This window comes from Balaenoptera ricei, chromosome 4 (assembly GCF_028023285.1).
Source record: "Balaenoptera ricei isolate mBalRic1 chromosome 4, mBalRic1.hap2, whole genome shotgun sequence".
NCBI lineage: Eukaryota > Metazoa > Chordata > Mammalia > Artiodactyla > Balaenopteridae > Balaenoptera > Balaenoptera ricei.
This window is the reverse complement of record NC_082642.1, coordinates 120,408,242-120,427,143: the sequence shown is the minus strand read 5'-3', so window position 1 is coordinate 120,427,143 and position 18,902 is coordinate 120,408,242.

Here is an 18,902-nt window from a genome sequence, read left to right as displayed (position 1 = left end):
TTTGAAGACTGGGGCACATGGAAGAAAAGGTGGAAGAAGACATATTAGAATTAGACACTCCAAAATATATACATTAAGAGAGATTGGGGCCTGGCAGTTTAAATTTGTAGAGTTGAACCAAAAGAATTGTGATTAACACAATTCTTCTAAAACCATAGAAATGGCTTTTCATGTAAGCAGAATAACAGCCACCTAATTTCTTTAATTGTATTTTATAAAACGGGTACTAGCATAAGCAGTTAGCATGTGTTGCATCATTCCTCACAACCACTAGTAACTAACTTATTATGCCTTTTTTGGCAGAGAAGGAATTTTAAAATTGGTGAGATAAAGTGAGATAAAGTAACTTTCTCAAATTTACTCTTAATAAATACTAAAATTAATGATTGAAACTCAGGTTTATTGGCTCTCAAATCCTTGATTTTAACACTACACATAATATGTTTTCAAGGTACAAAAGAAATTCCTTTATATCCTGAAATATTTTACATAGAAATCATTCATGTGATTTAAAATCCATAAAACATCCAAGTTCTGGATACTGCCATTGGCTTAATTCAATTTGTCCCACTGTGCAGGTACCATCTATGCCTATCCTTAATAAATGTCAAGAGTTCTTTGAAAATCTGTGCTGATTAGTATATGTAAGTGAAAATGATGCTTCCTGGACCCCACACCTTATTTGTACTTTCAAATATTTTGGGAGCTTCAACATTCAAAGTACAGAGGCTTTTACAATTGAATGATTTTACAATGTGGAGACTAAGAAAGTTAGAATTTCTTAGTGCAGGAAAATTTGGATGTGAGGCTTCTCCATAGGAAAACAAAAACTGGAGATAACAGCTTAATTATTAGACTATTTTACAGTCTAAAGGGAACTTCCAGTCCTTTGGGAGAGGTATATTTTCACAGAATGGAAACTTCTGGTAGGATATATGTTATATTATGTATTTGCAACAGATTTTTTTCTCATTTTTAAAATGAATTGTATTTTTGGTAACTAAATTTTCCTCTAAAAATGAAAAATGATTTTTTAAGATGAATAAAAAAGTTTCTTAAGAAAACATTGAACATTCATGCTTGTTTTTTTCCTATTGTTCTTCTTTTGAATAGGCTCCTCAAATGAAAGAATAAAAAAATATAAAAACATGAAAAAATGTAAAAATCTAAGCATTTGGTGTTCAAGTGACCTTCTGAAAGGTGATAGGCCTGGGGAGAGCAATAGTAGGTGTTTATTATTCTTTAAAACTTGATCTTTTTAGCAAAGGGTTTCATGCATGGTCGGGGGATGAAAAATAGGATGAGCCTCCATTTTTTGATGTGGAGAATAGAAAGGAAATCAGAAAAGCCCTGGGAGCTTCCTGGGAGCAGGTTTATCAGAGAAAAAAGCCCCAGGAGCCAGTAGCCCTGATTTTTGATTTGATTTTACTGATTAGCTGTGTATGGATAAGTTTCTCTGCATCTTGATGTTTAATTCCTTCAATTGTAAAATGAACAGCTTAGAGCAGATGCTTCCTAAGGTTCTCTGACTATTGCATTCTGAAGAGTAAAATGAACAAGAGAAAAATGCCAGCTGGTAAAACACATATGACTTTCACTGTAGAATGCTACTTACAGCATTTTCAACTTAGCAAAACAGTATTTTACTCATATGGGAATGAAGCCTGGAAAAAGTTCCATCAATACAGACTGATTATAAAGACTTTAAAGCTAGGCACATATAATGAACTGTACTTGTCCAGAAAAAGAGAACTAGTTACATCATGTGGCACAGAATTCTGTCTCTGGCAGGATAATGAACTTCTCCGTTTCTGCTATCTAATAAAGAAAAAGGGACTGAGAATTTAAGTAAATAAAGCTGGAATTAAGCAAATGCATGTCCAGAAGCAGAATGAGATTAAGGACCCTTTTCCATTGATATTAATTTAGTAAGACACTATTTAGTTTAAGTAACTTTCTTATACTGCTTGACAGCTTGGTTGACTCTACAGTGACATGAGCCAAAACGATTCCTAAAATAGCCACACTTATGCTATAGCATCTCATCAAGGTTTTGCCAACATAATTTGTGTGATGTGGGAAAAGATACAACCCTCTGTGCAATTGTGAACTCAAATAAAGACAAAAAATCCTTGACTGCGACATCCTTGACATGCTGTGTGCATGACTCAGCCTGGTAGTGTCACAGCTTGCCAGCACTGCAACTTTTTTATTAAAGGTTTCTTTGGGTTCTGTTTTAGGAAGAGATTTAATTTAAGCAGAAGAAAGTTGGAGTCCTTTCCAATCATAAAACCTAGCATTGAAAATAACCTTCAGACCCAGAATTGATAACATCGAGACACAACATAATTATCATCGTTCCTACTCTTACTGTTGAGCCCAACTGCCTCCAAAGAAAATGAAAATGATGTGATCCCACAGGGGAAACAAAACAGAATGAATCATTTATCTTTCCAAATTTACAGGGATTTCCAAATTTACAGGATAATTTGTATACACTCTGTATTTGTCTTGTGCAGGTTGTGTGAGTCTGCATGTTTATCCTATATACCTGGATGAGCTGACTTAGCCCGATGTCCCCTCTCCTTGATCTTGAAGCTCTTTCTTCTCTCAGGAGCATCTCATTCATTTTATACAGGGAAAGTTAAATTTAGCAAAAGGAGCTTTTCAGAGCAGAGAGTTCTTGCTGATCTGGGAACCTGTCAAGGTGATTCTATGCCAACTTGGACCTGCCTGGAGTTGAAGCTTCCAATCTTGCCAAATGTTGTGCTTATTTTGTGACAAAGTCGCAGTTGGATTTAAAAGGAGACCATCCAGTTTATTTTATTCTTGTCTCAGCTCTCTAAATCTATGTCTCCATGACTGAAGGCTTTGTAAATAAACAGGTGTCCACATGCCCCAGTGTGAATTAAAATTTTTTGGAGCCAGAGAGGGAGTTGATTTATTTAAAAAAGAAAAGTTATGGTAATACTTTCCTTTGGTATGTAGAAATAATAGTTGCTCTATACTTTGTTTCCATACATATATTACTGGCCATACTCAAAATATTTTCATGGGATTTAGGGTAGGAATGTTACATAAAAGGATATGGATTTGACATATGTCTTGGGAGCTAGACAAGCTCTGGTCAATGTAAGAACTGTTTATATACTGGTTAGTTTTTTAGTAAGTACTAAAGAGAGGCCATCTCACATATGTACAGTTTTATGTTCAACATCTATACACTAAAATAGATATGTAAATTCAGGTATGCTCAGACAGAAGTGTTTTGCCACTTCTTTCTAACATACCTAAAAATATGTTTTCTTCTCCTGCTGCTGAATAATAAGTAAATAATATAAATATTCCCAACTATTTACTATGAATAATATCAGATATATTAATGCACACATACACATACATTTGTGCAAAAGCACATTTTCTTCTAATTAACTAATTCCCCAAGCACCTAAGAATCTACTGTTTGAACATTAGGCAGCTAAGGTACCTGCCTTTACAACTGCTTCAGCAAACTAAATGCCCAAGTGTCTAATTTACAGCAGCACAATAATTTAAGCATTGAGAGGTACATTACTGGGGTTACATTGTTTTTACTATTAAATATAGGCATTGGCAATGATGCAGTATTTACTGTAAAGTAAATTTTGACAGTTTTGATATATTTTATATATATAATATTTATACAGCATAGAAAATATCCTAACTTGAAAAGTCTTAGTAATTATACCCTTTGGCACATTTAAGAACATTTATTAACCATATATGTGCTCATTTTCCAATGTGTTTATCTCATATAGAGTATGCATAAATATATTATATAGGTACCTAAGAAAATATGCATAAGTAGGCATCTTTGTTATATATATCATTTGCTTTGCAAGCATTCATATTCCCTAGCTGGAGATTTAGGCATTTTGCAATGGAATGATCAATTATTTAATTTAAATATATAAATTATTCAATTACAAATACAATCACAGCAGGATGTCAAAATACTTCACAACCAGAAGCCAAAAGAAACCAATGTTTCTGTTTTTTGAAAATACCTCAATAACTCATACAACTTTGATTATTTTAACAACTTAATTATTTAAATGAATGAATGAATGAATCTAATGCCATAGTATTGCAATTTCACCCTAAATAGACAAAGCAGCTTTTCTCATAGATCTCCTAGCAGCTGGATGACATTAGATGGGCCCATTCACATTGTAGCACGTGGAAGCTATGGGTATGGGGTAGCTGGGGTCACGGGGCCGCACGTCTCTCATTCTACAGTTGGCTATCTCAGGCATTCCACATGGTGGTCATAGGATTCCAATAGCAGCAAGGAGATATGTAATTTTCAAGTCCCTGCTTGTGTCATATTTGCTACAGTCCCACTGGCTAACACAAGTCACATATCCATGCCCAGACTCAGAGTGGGAGGGCCCTACAATGAGCATGGATGAAGGAGAGGAAGGGAAAATTTGTGGTCTTTCTTGAACAATACCACAAACATCATTCCTAAAGATTTACATTCTTCTGAAGGGACCTCCTTTTCTAAGCCTCCATGTTTTGAAGAGGAGAAAAAATGAGCATAAGTGGCAGCTGGATTGATATAACCAAAATATAAAGTAAAGAAACATAATTAGTAAATAAACATGTCAGGGATGATGTATCATAGAAGGGCAGAGCAGTATAAGAACTCTCAGGATGACGGTTCCTTGAATGTAATCATTGTATTTTATATGCTTTCTACTATAGCTGCAGAAGACTAACATCTTTTTCTTACTCATATCATCCAAATACAGTATTTTCCAAATGTGGTACCTGGACCAACTGCAGTGGTACTGCAATGGTACTACCTGAGATGTTTGTGACAAATGCAGCTCCCCAAGTCCACTCTCAGAGGTTTTTTGACTCAGAAAGGTGGAGATGGTACTAATATGATCTGTAACAAGCACCTCACAATACTCTATGAACAAGAAACACAGCTCCATAGAGCCACAGTATATAGTGCTGAACTGAATTTTTAAAATCCAAGGTCAGCACTGAGGATTTTAGGGCACTAAAATATTACCTTAATAATTAAAAGGGCTAATTTTGTTTTCACGAAGAAAACCTGTCCTTCTATTCCTGGGTGAGTTAGATACCAATATAATTTGTATTTTCTTATTTTCTTTCTTCTACAAGTTTCAAGGTATTTCTCCTCCTTCTAGATGCCGAGACGTATAATGAATCCCCTCACAGAAGAAAGAAGAATATTATTTACACTTCAAAAATTACTTTTCAACCTTAAAATTAATAATTTTACAAAATAAAAAGACCTTTGAATATCAACATTGAGAAAATGAAATCAATGAATTTTCATGATATACAAATATTAAAAGCATCTTCTATTTGTTGTTTATAACTTCCAGGGTTATTTTTCACAAATGTTGAAAGTGATAACATTCTTTCAAACTCACCTTTGTTTTTCCAGGGAAATTTTTCAAAAACCTGTAGCCTAACAACTCTTATATTATAGATAAAAAAACAAACACAAGTAGGTTTTGTAAGCACGATGCCATGGAGCAGATAACTGTTAAAAACAGAAGTCAGATCTTGTGACTTCCTGTAGCGTATTCTTTAGACAACACATTTCAAGGCACTAAACTAGGTACGGATATGATTTGAGAAGTCTTTTTCTCCTAAGGCCACCCATATGCTTGGATCCAGTCCTGCCTAGAAATTGGGGAACTAACTAATGAGCCCTGGTGTTGCTTCCTGCTGACAATTCTATATCATTATAAATCTTTCAAGATACACAGTTCCCTAAACAGGTTTTGAACAAACATTCATTTGTTACTGAAGCAGGCAATGCACCCTCACTATCATAACTTTCAAAAATAACTTACAAAATCACCTTATTTACTTATCTAAATATGAGTCTATCAGTGTTGGGTTTTCTCAGGTTGAAACGTAGGGGTGCATGAGCTCTAATCTGAGTGGAGAGAAGGCAAGAACAGATTGTCTTTAACATCAGGCAAGAGTGTTATCTTGGACTGTCTGCTCAGCCTGAGGTGCTTTGACACTTCTTTCTAACACACCTAAAAATACTTTTTTTTTTCTCCTGCTGCTGCAGTCACAGGCATTAAGTCAACTGAGGAAGCACATAATCCATCTTCTGAATATATCAATGAGCGGTATCCTCAAAGACCTAACAACACTGCCTTTATTGAGAAAGAATAAACAATTGTTCAAAGAATGAAATATTTTCCTTAAATCATACAAACAAAAAATGGAAAACAAAAGCATGCATATCTCTTTACAAAAAGGTGCATATAAATTAAGAACATAATTTTATCTATACAAATAATAAGAAACACAAAGAAAATATGTTTGATTCTTGGGAGAATCAATTAGGAACATGTTAAAAAAATAAAAGGCTGTATTTTGAAGACAGTAATCATTTACCCAAAATAAATAGCTAAATAAATCTACATTTTAAGCATCAAAAGGCACACATTGCAAGGTTTTTCATTCATTTACTTACTCATTCAAAGTATAATTATTGAGCATTTGCTATGTGCTAGACACTGTGCAAATGCTGCAAACACAGAGCCAACATTCCAGAACTTACTATCTGGTGGTAAAGGCACATATACTAGTGTGATTAGAATCACAAAGAAAAATATAGAGAGGGATGATATCAAATACCATAGCTAGGTAGTCTGAGGGTCAAGGAAAGCTTCAGAGAGAAAAGCATTTGAACTCAGATCATTTTGCACACTATAAAATCAATCACAATCCTTCTTCCTGTCTGAGTTACTCTATGTCCCCATAGCAAACCATGTTGTGTACACCAGTCACAAAACTTGATAAATTCTGTTAATTTGACTTCTAGAGTTGAGTGAGGAGTTTCATAGGGAGGATGGACTATACATGTTTAGTTTTTTTAACCTCAGCACATGAAATATAGAAATCTATCAATAAATATATGTCTGTCAAATGAATGAATGACTTAAATTGATAACTGCATAATATATTTGAATAGTCATATTTTTAATCTCTGTGAATACGCATTTATAGATATAATTATTTTATCAACTGGCACCGAAGTTCTTCATAAGGAGGGAATGTTGTTTAGGAAATTAAGCTCCTTTGATGTGGAAAATGAAACCCTGAGGCTGTACTGTGAAAGTAAACAGCAAAATAAAACTAACAGCTAAACTTCTATGCATAAAAAAATGATGACGAAACGTTTGGGAGTGGGAGAGTAGAAAAAGGAGAGAGAATGAAGTTGGGGAGAAGACATGTGAGGAGACTGAAGACTAAACAGAAGATGACCAGGCAGAATTTTGCAAGGGCAGAGTGACCAAAAATGTGTTAAATCACAAGAATACCTAATAAGTAATTTTAAATTATTTGCATTTGTGTGCTATAAAATTCTCTCTGTTTCCTAAACCTCAGTAAATTCTATAACAAATGCAAATGTCTTGCATTACCTTTGGAAAATCCAAGTAAAGTCTGAATTTCATTTATGGGTCAATGTAAAGGAGAGAAGAGAATGGCCATAAGAGATGAGATGCGATTGAGATTAATAGTTTATTAAGAGGATTTAAAATCCTGGATTTTATGGAATAATTGGTACTGGATCAACTATCTTACAGCAAATAGTCATAAAACTGGACAAAATATATGAGACAATTGCTTTCTTTACTTACTCAGAGTATAATTACTGAGCCCGTTCTCTGGGCTAGTCACTGTGCAAGTGCTGACAACAGTGACACATCTCTGATCTCTGATAGGATGAAACCCACAAAAAAAGCCCCATGTCTTCCCTGGACAGTTCCCTATTTGTAGTGCAAGAACCTGGAATCCAAGAAGGACAGGTAAGTCCTGCTGAGATGAGATCAGAGCTTGGGACACCTGATATGGCTAGAGATGGAATTGTGCAGGAAGAAGTACAAACGTCTTTCTTGCATCCTTGGCTGAGAGCTTGCCTGCACAGATGCAGGGCTGGATTATCGGGAAACGGTTTCTGCTGGATTGAAAATGGAATTAAGCTCCTAGAGGTTAAGCAGAACCGACAGATGCTGGGGGACTGGGGTCATTTAAAAATTTAAGCAAATAAATATTCATTAAACAGTCTAAATTAAAGTTTAGTAATTTAAAAAATCCAACAACCATTCTGTAATGACCTATATGAGATAAGAATCTAAAAAAGAGTGGATATATGTATATGTATAACTGATTCACTTTGCTGTACAGCAGAAACTAACACAACATTTTAAATCAACTATACTCCAATAAAAATTTTTTTAAAAAGTCAACAACTACTTATGAGCTACATACTCTATGTGAAGTACTGTGTTAGCCTGGAGGAATACAAAGATTAACCAGGTATCATTTCTACTGTCAATTACAATATGGTGGCTGAAGCAGTATTTTTTTTTTTTTTTAAACATCTTTATTGAAGTATAATTGCTTCACAATGGTGTGTTAGTTTCTGGTTTATAACAAAGTGAATCAGCTACACATATACACACGTTCCCATATCTCCTCCCTCCTGCATCTCCCTCCCTCCCACCCTCCCCATCCCACCCCCCCAGGCGGTCACAAAGCACCGAGCTGATCTCCCTGTGCTATGCGGCTGCTTCCCACTAGCTATCTATTTTACATTTGGTAGTGTAAAAGGGAACCCTCTTGCACTGTTGGTGGGAATGTAAATTGATACAGCCACTATGGAGAACAGTATGGAGCTTCCTTAAAAAACTAAAAATAGAACTACCATACGACCCAGCAATCCCACTACTGGGCATATACCCTGAGAAAACCATAATTCAAAAAGAGTCATGTACCAAAATGTTCATTGCAGCTCTATTTACAATAGCCAGGACATGGAAGCAACCTAAGTGTCCATCATCAGATGAATGGATAAAGAAGATGTGGCACATATATACAATGGAATATTACTCAGCCATAAAAAGAAATGAAATGGAGGTATTTGTAATGAGGTGGATGGAGTTAGAGTCTGTCATACAGAGTGAAGTAAGTCAGAAAGAGAAAAACAAATACAGTATGCTAACACATATATATGAAGCAGTATTTAACAAGAGCTGTACTAGAGTTCTTAAGGAGAGAGTGAGGGAAAGGTCTCTTAATGATGGAGCTACATCATTAACACCTCATTAAGACCTCAGGCATTGGACAGAGACACACAAAAAATGTCACATTATGAAAAAGGACCTCATCAAAGAGTAAGGTCTTCTCTAAGTCTACTTTAACAAAGCCTAGAATCAAGATCTGAAGAGATGCACACTTTGGAGTTTTAGACCTACCAAATTTGAAGGGTTTGAGGAATGCTGGGATTTCTACAGATTGACATTCAGAAAGCATAAAAATAAGCTTACAGAATTTCAAGATGAGCATCTAGTAATTGTACTACTACAATTAACATTCTTCAGAAAGATTAACATTCTTCAGAAAAATTAACGTTCTTCAGAAAGACAATAACAGGATCTAGAGTCTCTATAATACATCTCCACAATAGCCAGTACACAATCAAAAATGCGACCCATGTTCAGAAAAAATATCATTCAAGAGAAACTAACCCTGAAATGGTTCAGATGTTGGATTTAAAAGACAGAAAGTTTAAGGAGGCTGATATAAATATATTCAAAGAATTAAAGAAAATGTAGTCAACAAAATAATGTAGTTTTTTTGCCTTAATGAATCAAAAGATAGGGATTTCAGCAGAAAATTAGAAACTATTAAAAAGAATCAAATCAAAATTCTAAAATGAAAGAAACTGAAATTTAAAAGTCACTAGATATGTTTTACAGCATATTGGAGATTGTAGAAGAAAAAGCCTGAGGACTTAAAGAAAGACTAATAGAAATAATCCAGTTTAAGAAACAGAGAAAAAAAATGAACAAAGCCTAAGGGACAATGTTAATGGCTTAACATACGTGTAACTGGAGCACTGGAATAAGAAAATGGGATAGAAAGAAATATCAGACAAAATATTACGTGACAATTTACAAAGTGTAATGAAAAACACCACCTCTCAGATCACAGAATCTCAGCAAGTCTCAAGCAAGATAAATATAAAGAAAACTACACTTAGACCCATCATAATCCAACTGCTAAAATGCAAGCATAAAAAGAATACCAAGAAAACAGAGAAAATAGAAGCTTTACATATGGAGGAAACAATGATGCAAATTATGACTGACTTCTCTTTATAAACAATGGAGGGCAAAAGAAAATAGAATGCCACCTTTAAATTATGGAAAAAATAAAAGAATCAGCCACCTAGAATTTTATATCAAATAAAAATATCCTTCAAAAAAGGAGGATAAAAAATGTATTTTCAGATAAACAAAAACTGAAAATTTGTTACCAGCTGACCTATAGTATAAAAAATGTGAAAAATTCGTCTTTAGACTGAAAGGAGATTACACAAGATATATTTCAGATATAGAGGAAGTATTAAAGAGCACTAGAATGGTAACATAAAACATGATTTTTTTCTCTGTAATTTCCTTAAAGGACAGCTCTGTGTATAAACAAATTAACATTGTCAAAAGGGATTCCTAACATATATAAAAGTAGAAAACATGTTAACAATAGCAAACACAATGGGACTGATAAATGGAATTATACTATTGTAAGTATATTTACAATATGCAATATTACATATGCAATATTATACATACAGTTACTACATATGCAAAGTGGGTCATGTGAAGTGTGAAGTGTTGGGGGTGATGTTTGAACTAAAGTGGTAAACTATTAACTTGAATAGATTTTTAAAAATAAACTTTTTATTTTATAATAATATAGTGCAGAGAGTTCCTTCATACCCCATGCTGAGTTTTTCCTATTATTAACATCTTACATTCTTATGGTACATTTATCACAACTAAGGTACCAATACTGGTAGATTGATATGAATTAAATGCTGTGCATTATTTGGATTTTATTTTATTTTTTAATTTTTTTTTTTTTTTTTTACACCAATGTCCTTTTACTCTTTCAGGATCCTATCTAGAATTCTACATTACATTTATTCATGATGTCTCCTTAGCTTCCTCTTGCCTATGGCAATTTTTCAGACTTTGCTTATTTTAGATGACACTGACAGTTTTGAGGAGCACGGATCAGGAGTTTAGTAGAGTATTACTCAATTAGGATTTATCCGATGTTTTTCTCATGATTAGATTGAGGTTATGGATCTTGAGGAGGAAGACCAAAAGAGGGAAGTGCATTTTCATCACAGCATATTAAAGGAACATGTTATTAACATAACTTATCCCTGATGGTGCTAACCTTCACCTGGCTCAAGTAAAGTTTGCCAAGGTTCTCCACTGTAAAGCCCTCTCTCCCACCACTTTTCATACTGTACTGTTTGGAAGGAATTCACTCAGTGCTGCTACACTTAAAGGTGGTAGATCCAATTCCATCTTTTTGAGGGGTGAATAACTTCTCTCGAGGGGTGATATATCTCTTCACTTTATTTACTTATTTTTTCAATAATTTATTTATATTATCTTAGTCTCATGGATATTTATTTTATATCTTGGGTTGTAACACAATACTACATTATTTAGTTATTCATATCTTTCAGATCTATTCATTGGGAGTTCTTTCCCTTGGGTCCTATGACCCCCTTGACAAATCTCCATTTGTTTTTTCCAGAACTTTCTTACTTTCTGGCACTATAAAATGGTCCAGGCTTATCTTGTACATTTCCTGTCTTATTCCTAGTATTGGTTACTTCTCCAAGGAGGTCTGGTTCCTTTTACTGAGGACTCGTGATAGAAACCAGTATCTGGGCGCTGGGTGCACGCATTGCTGCTGTGTATGATTGTTATAGGCCCTCTCTGCAGACAAAACTGGAGAATATTTTTGTGACTATTAACACTGTATATACATGCATCTATATTTCTCTATCTACTCACCTGCATCTATATTAAGCTCATATTGACATCTCTGCCTCTAAGGCAGTACTGCATAGTTCATTCTAGCCTCTCCCCTTTGCTTATCTGTTACTTTCCTCTACAACAGTCCTGGATCCTACCACTGGCCATATCCATTCACTTATTTGTTCATTCCTAGTAAAATGTACAGTGGTTTCAGAATAGGTAACCTATACCCCAGTGAGAAACAAGTTTACCACTTAGAGTATAATTCTTATGTACAATTCCTTTTGTCTTCAGTCTTACAATTTCCACTCTTTTCCAGAATTACTTAGGTCAGTATTCCCCCCGCCCCCAACCTTTTTAGTGGAGGTATGGCATACACTTACAACATAGTTAGATTATTTTTTCTCCATCTGTATTTCATCCTGAGATCCCTCAACTTCTAGGTTGATTTTTTATTTTCAATGAAAAGTTATGGATGCATATTATAAGCACTAAAGCCACCATTAAGACATTAATTCTTAACTTAGGTAATAATCTAATAGAGTTGATAAAATGGAATGCTTAAAAATATTCTCTTGTCCAGAGAGAGATCAGAGAAAGAGCAAGTGGGAGGACAAACACAGGAGAAAAAAATATAAAATAAATAGCAAGATGATAGATTTAAACCCCATCATATCAATAATTACATTCAATGTAGATGAACACTACACTTCAATCAAAAGGAAAAGAATTTACTGAGTTGGTAAAAAAGCAAGACCTAACTCTATTGTTTCTCAAACAGACATTAAACATAACGAAAAGAACAAGTTAAAATTAAAGGGATGGAAAAAGATCTATCATACAAACTGTATACATAAGAAAGATGTTCTGTCTGTATTAATATCAGATATAAGTTAGACTCCAAGCCAAAGAATATTATAAGAAAGAAAGAGGGACATTTAATAATGATTAATGGGGCAATTCATCAGGAAGACACAATAATCCTAAATATGTATGACTTAATAACAGAGTTTCAAAATTCATGAAGAAATGCTGACAGAATAAAAGTGAAAGAAATGGAGAAATCTACAACCATAGCTAAAGATTTTTAACAGTCCCTTCTCAATAGCTGATAAAAATAGTAGACAAAAAATCAGAAAGGATATAAACAACACTCTCAGTTTGGATCTCCCAAAGCAAACCCCGAGCAAGAGTTCGGGGTGCAAGACAGCATTTGGAAGAAGGAAACAGAACTGAGTAAGAATAGAAGTCAAACTGTGACACAGGCCTGACAGATTCTGAGGCTAACCCAGTGAGGAGCTCTGGAGAAAGTATTTCCTGTCAGAGTTGCCCACATCAGGCTGAACCAGCAGTGCTTTTATACCCACACCTCTCTTAGTTACTGCTTGTGAGCTTTCCCAGGAAAAGATGTGACCTCTGGTGAGGCAACTCTTGCAGTTGAGACAGAACTGAAGGAGCTGAAATCTAATTATTCTCTGTTGACTGCATTCCCAGCAAGTTCTTCCTCAATAGGGGACCTGGACAGCCCATTTCCATGTCTACCACAAACACCATGAGCAAACTTGACCTAATTAGTAATTACAGAATGTCACACCTATCACTAGCAGAAAAAATATTCTTTTCAACTGCCCATAAAAAATACAAAACAAGTAGCAAGATGATAGATTTAAACCTAACCATTTCAAAATTACAAGATAGACCATATGGTGTACCATAAAATGTCTCAATAAACTTCAAAAGTTTAAAATTTTATAAAATATGTTCTGATTATAACTAAATTAAATTATGTTAAGAACAAAAAGATATCTATAAAATATGCCAATACTTGGAAATTAAATAAAACACTTCTAAATCACCGTGGGTCCAAGAAAATTATGTAACAAAAGCTCAAAAATATATCAGATTGAATGGTAGTGAAAATAGAGCATACTTATGGAATGCAGCTAACACAGTGCATAGTGGGAAATTTATACTTTAATTGCTTATATTCGAAAAGAAGAAAGGCTTAACATCATTAATTTAAATTGATAATTAGGAAATGCTAAAGAAGAAGAGCAAGAAATAAAAAACAGTAAATATAAAGAAAGTAATAAAATAGTATAAATCAATGAAATAGAAAGTGAAAAAATACTCGTTCATTGAAAAAAATTATAGACTTGATAAACACCAAGCAGATATAATTAAGAAAAAAGGGAAAATATAAATGATCACTATCACAAATAAAAATAAATATTACTAAAATATTACTGGATCAAAGGGAAATAGACAAATGCTATTAATTTCTTTATCACAATACATTAAAAAAAAGAAACAGCTAGAAGAATATTAAGACTTAAATCCCTGGGAAGCCAAAAATATCTTGGAGAGAACTGAACTTCGTGGTTAAGGGACTCAAACAATTTAATTTATATATTAAATGGCAGGGTCACCTCAGCTGTCATGTAGATGATACTGATATAGATATATTTTATAGGCTGCAGGTCAGAATCCAAAGGTAGTTTTATGTTTGAATTTTTTAACTTAATTAAGCAGGAGCATTTTCTCATACTAAAACTTTTGAAAACATGAATTTTTAGTGCTGCATAATACTGTCTCCTGTGGAACTCCTGTGGATGTTACAAAATTCAATCAACCATTCTATTATTGGTTATTTTGTTTGTTTCCATGCTTTTGCAATTATGGATTGCTTTTATAACAAATCAAATTCATTTCCTCTGAATAGATTTCTACATGTGAATCCTGAGTTAAAAGTGAGACTATATTTCAGGTTATTATAACTAGTCCAAATTGCTCTTAAAAGTACTTATATCAACACTTAAGCTTTATTAGCATAGTACACAAGTAATCTATTCTATACACTTTGCTAATACCACATATTCTCCTTTAAGAAATAATCTATAACAATTATAGAGGATAACAATAATATTTTTGCTTGTTTTGGTATTTATTAATTATTTATAGGAATTCATAATTGCACATTGCCATTATATTTCTTGTTTTGTTAATAGTCTGCATGAATCAGATGGTCTTGATTGTGTACGAGCCAAAGAAGCAAGACGTTCATATATTCAGAACTCTTTGTTCAATACCTTATTATAAAAGCACCAATATTCATTAATATTAGTAAATCAAAGACATCAAGTATGGTTGTGCTATATCAATGGTCAATGGAGCTATCTACATTATTTTTGCTAAGGTACTTAGTTAAGGAGGTCCTTCTAGGGTCTTAAAGACTACAGTAAGTACAAAGTTGATATTGCGCTCAATTTAAATCTGCCTTGTAAACATGCCTTAGATGTATTTTTCATGGAGAAGCTTCCATTTCTTATCACAAGGTAGAAAAACAAAACTCTTGGTGGGATGGAATTAAGTCACATTTCCAGAATTCTAGGCTGGCCAGACCAGCTGGAATACAGAAAACAGTTAAAACAACCCCTAAGTAATTATCTGAGGCATATCCAAATTAACTTCACACTTTAATTTACAGCTCTCTGTCACCGGTACTATTATATTAGTATTCTCCCATTTCTCAGAGCCCAGACATGTCAGTTATGAAAAATCCTTTGGTTCATAAGAGAAGGTAAGACTATTTCAGCAGATTTGGTGAATAAAGAGAAAACAATGACTACTTATGTTTTGCAACTCTGGTGAATATTACATGAGGTACAACTGAAACCAAATGCCACAAGGCTGTAAGAAAAATGTCTCAAAGCATTTTACAATGTCAGATCAAACTATGAAGCATAACTTCCCAGATTGTTGGCATCGCAATATCACAATAGCATAGGGAAATTCCAGTCTTTTCATCTCTTCTAAATCCAAGGACTTGGTTAAGCTATACTATTATTATCAAAGATTAACTCATATTGGGTCTGGACCAAGATTATAGAAAGGCAATACAGCTCTTGATCATTGGTTATATTAATATTTGGTCAACAGTCCTGAAATGCTTCTCTATTACCAACTGAAAAGGCTGATTCAATTTCTTAAAGTAACAAAGAAAAATGGAAGGTAAAGTGTAGAGTAGGATACAAATAATACCCTCTGACTTTTCAGTGTTATTTGATTGCCAAAGGAGGGCTTATTTGCCAAAAGTCACATAATTTTGAGGAATAAGAAAGAAAGCAAACAAGCCTTATGGCCCGAACTTCTCCTCCAAACCACTCTGGGACATATTCCATGAGCTGCACCATTCTTTTGGTTTGAGGATAATGATGTAAAATGGTGCCAATTCAGGTGACGTTCTTGAATATAAATGTATTAAATACATTGGTGGCAATGGCCAGCAAGCTCCAGTGCTGGACGCCCCATGCCAAACAACTAGTAAGACAGGAACACAACCCTACTCATTAGCAGAGAGCTTGCCTAAAATCATATTAAGTCCACAGACACCACAAAACACACCACCAGATGCGGCCCTGCCCACCAGAGAGACAAAATCCAACCCCACTCACTAGAACACAGGCATCAGTCACAGGCATCAGGCGACACAAGCCACTGAACTAACCTCACCCACTGGGGGCAGACACCAAAAACAAAGGGAACTATGAACCTACAGCCTGAGAAAAGGAGACCCCAAACACAGTAAGTTAAACAAAATGAGAAGACAGAGAAATATGCAGCAGCACATGAAGGAGCAAGGTAAAAACCCACCAACCAAACAAATGAAGAGGAAATAGGCAGTCTACCTGGAAAAGAATACAGAGTAATGATAGTAAATATGATCCAAAATCTTAGAAATAGAATGGAGAAAATACAAGACACGTTTAACAAGGACCTAGAACTAAAGAGCAAACAATGATGAACAACACAATAAATGAAATTAAAAATTCTCTAGAAGGAATCAATAGCAGAATAACTGAGGCAGAAGAACAGATAAGTGACATGGAAGACAAAATAGTAGAAATAACTACCACAGAGGAGAATAAAGAAAAAAGAATGAAAAGAATTGAGGACAGTCTCAGAGACCTCTGGGACAATAATAAATGCACCAACATTCGAATTATAGGGGTCCCAGAAGAAGAAGAGAACAATAAAGGGTCTGAGAAAATACTTGAAGAGATTATAGTTGAAAACTTCCCTAACATGGGAAAGGAAATAGTCAATCAAGTCCAGGAAGCTGAGAGGGTCCCATACAGGATAAATCCAAGGAATAACATGCCAACACATATTAATCAAACTATCAAAAATTAAATACATAGAAAAGTATTAAAAGCAGCAAGGGAAAAGCAACAAATAATATACAAGGGAATCCCCATAAGGTTAAGAGCTCATCTTTCAGCAGAAACACTACAAGCCAGAAGGGAGTGGCAGGACATATTTAAAGTGATGAAAAGGGAAAAACCTACAACCAAGATTACTCTACCCAGCAAGGATCTCATTCAGATTCGACGGAGAACTTAAAACCTTTACAGACAAACAAAAGTTAAGAGAATTCACCAAACCAGCTTTAAAACAAATGCTAAAGGAACTTCTCTAGGCAGGAAACACAATAGAAGGAAAAGACCTACAGAAACAAACCCAAAACTATTAAGAAAATGGTAATAGGAACATACATATTGACAATTACCTTAAATGTAAATGGATTAAATGCTCCAACCAAAAGACATAGACTGGCTGAATGGATACAAAAACAAGACCCGTACATATGTGGTCTACAAGAGACCTACTTCAGACCTAGGGACACATACAGATTGAAAGTGAGGGGATGGAAAAAGATATTCCATGCAAATGGAAATCAAAAGAAAGATGGAGTAGCAATTATCAAATCAGACAAAATAGAGTTTAAAATAGAGACTATTACAGGAGACAAAGAAGGACACTACATAATGATCAAGGGATCAATCCAAGAAGAAGATATAACAATTGTAAATATTTATGCACCCAACATAGGAGTACCTCAATATATAAGGCAAATGCTAACAGCCATACAAGGGGAAATCAACAGTAACACAATAATAGTAGGGGACTTTAACACCCCACTTTCACCAATGGACAGATCATCCAAAATGAAAATAAATATGGAAACACAAGCTTCAAATGACACATTCAATAAGATGGACTTAACTGATATTTATAGGACATTCCATCCAAAAACAACAGAATACACTTTCTTCTCAAGTGCTCATGGAATATTCTCCAGGATAGATCATATCTTGGGTCACAAATCAAGCCATGGTAAATTTAAGAAAATTGAAATCATATCAACTATTTGTTCCGACCACAATGCTATGAGACTAGATATGAATTACAGGAAAAAAACTAAAAAATACAAACACATGGACGCCAAACAATACACTACTAAATAACTAAGAGATCACTGAAGAAATCAAAGAGGAAATCAGAAATACCTGGAAACAAATGACAATGAAAACATCACGACCCAAAACCTATGGGATGCAGCAAAAGCAGTTCTAAGAGGGAAGTTTAGAGCAATACAATCCTACCCCAAGAAACAAGAAACATCTCAAATAAATGACCTAACCTTACACCTAAAGCAATTAGAGAAAGAAGAACAAAAAAACCAAAGTTAGCAGAAGGAAAGAATCATAAAGATCAGATCAGAAATAAATGAAAAAGAAATGAAGGAAACAATAACAAAGATCAATAAACCTAAAAGGTGGTTCTTTGAGAAGATAAACAAAATTGACAATCCACTAGTCAGACTCATCAGGAAAAAAGAGAGAAGACGCAAATCAACAGAATTAGAAATGAAAAAGGAGAAGTAACAACTGACACTGCAGAAATACAAAGGATCTTGAGAGATTAGTACAAGCAACTATATGCCAATAAAATGGACAACCTAGAAGAAATGGACAAATACTTCGAAAAGCACAACCTTCTGAGACTGAACCAAGAAGAAACAGAAAATTTAAACAGACCAATCACAAGCACTGAAATTGAAACTGTGATTAAAAATTTTCCAACAAACAAAAGTCCAGGACCAGACAGCTTCACAGGTGAATTGTATCAAACAATTAGAGGAGAGCTAGCACTTATCCTTCTCAA